The following is a 2,034-nucleotide window of genomic DNA, read 5'->3' as shown; positions in this document are numbered from 1 at the left end:
CACAGGAACCCTATTAGTGGTCTTGCTGGCCTGGGGGCCACCAAGGCCCTCTTCTCCCCTGTGACCTCCAAGCAACTTCATCCTAAGGGCACAGCTGTGGCTTTTGCCAGCTTCTGCTCCTCCATTGTTCTTTTTCATTCAATAAATTTTTATTGAGAACCTAATACATGCTTGGCACTGCCTCTAAGCACTTCGGATCCATAGATGAACAATGGGACAAAGAAACATAGAGACAAAGTTAAAGAGCTTATATTCTTGCTTATGTTCTGGCGTTTGGTGTTGCTGTTTAGAAGTCTGAAGCATTCTGATTTCTGAGCCTTTTTATGTGACTTCTCTTTGGAAGCTTGTAGGATCCTCTCTATTCCAAGTGTTCTAAAATTTCACAATGATGTATCTTGGTATGGATCTATTTTTATCCATTTTGCTGGGCACTTGGTGAGCTTATGCACTCATTAAACTCATGTCCTCCAGTTCTGGAAACTTTTCTTGAATATTTTGTGGATTATTTCCTCCTCCAGCATTTGGATGTTGGACCTCTTAGGGTAGTCCTCTACTCTCTTTTATTCTCCTGCGATTCTTCTTTTGGGGAGATTACCTCAATTTTCTTTTCCAACTCTTCTAGTATTTCTATTTCTGCTATCACGTTTGTAATACTCAAGGTTTTTTTTTTTTCTGAAGTTTCTTACAAGAATGTCAGTCTGTTCTTCCATGGATGCAACATCTACTTAATTTGAGATTAACATTTGCTTTAAAATTTTCATCTCCTTGCATAGCCTGTTTTCTTCAATGCTTTCTGTTGTTGTTGTTCACTTGTTTGATCTCTAAAACTCACATTTAGAGGCTTTTCTCAGATGTATAATAATCCTTGGTCGTCTGCTTATGAGTTGAGGACTAACGGCTGGCCAGGTAACTCACTTGGTTAGAGCATGGTGCTGGTAACATCCCAGGTTAAGGGTTGATCCCCTTTTTGGTCGGCCACCAAAACAAACAAACAAAAAGGGAAGGACTAGAAAAAATAGCTGTTTGAAGATCTGAGCACATAGTTTGCAGGGTTTTCAGAACTTGGGATTCACTGCATGATAATCTGCACAGGCAATTTGTTGGGGGAACTTCTTAAACCTGTATCTTGGGAATTGTCAGATTCTCCAGAAAAGAATCTTCTAAAATTTCTCCATGGAGAGTAAAGTTTTGTGTGCCTGTGTTCTGGGAGCCTTGTGGGAAGAAAAGGCTGGGGATCCCAGAATTCAGTAATCACATGCTCACTCAATCCCCATTTTCAAGAGACTATTCATGCCTTAACTTGGCCTAGTATCCCATGTACAGAAAACACTTTGTTCTGCCTTTTCCAAAGAATAAATCTTCAGACTTCTGCTAGGATAGAAAGAGTCTAGGAATCTAGATTTGCAAGGACATAGGTAGGATAAATTCCAAGAAGTTAGACTGATGGATTGGAGCGTACATACATTTTAGATTTTTATTGGTTATTGCCAGACTGTTCTCTATTGAGCTGGAACTGATTTACACCACCAGCAGCAATATGAAAGTATCTGTTTCCTCATACCTTGCACACATAGTTATCTAACTTTTTCACTGTGAAAATATGTTATTTCAATTTGTATTTTTCTTAAGTTTGAGATTGAGCATCTTTTCATGGTTGAGAGATGTAGTGGATTGAATTATATCCCCCCACAAACTCCCAGAAGCTTGAATTGTGTCCCCCAAGTTTTATGTATTAGAAACTAGCCCCACTGTGACTGTTCAGAGGGTGGGAAATCCTATTATGGTAATCGAAAGGTGGAGTCTTGAAGAGGTGATTGGATCATAGGACCACGCAGTAGTGAACAGCTTAAAAATGGTGGGCAGGGGCGTGGTTCTGAGGGCTTTAAAAGAAGAGGAGAGTCTGCCTTTTCTCCCTCTCTGCTCTCTCTCTGATGGTGGACATCTTGCAATGTGAGACCCCTGAGTCACTGACACCACCACCAGATGAACTTTGGACTTCCCAGCCTCAGAAACTGTAAGCAATAAATGTCATTT

This window comes from Galeopterus variegatus, unplaced genomic scaffold (genome assembly GCF_000696425.1).
Source record: "Galeopterus variegatus unplaced genomic scaffold, G_variegatus-3.0.2 Scaffold1778, whole genome shotgun sequence".
NCBI lineage: Eukaryota > Metazoa > Chordata > Mammalia > Dermoptera > Cynocephalidae > Galeopterus > Galeopterus variegatus.
This window is presented reverse-complemented; position numbering follows the sequence as displayed.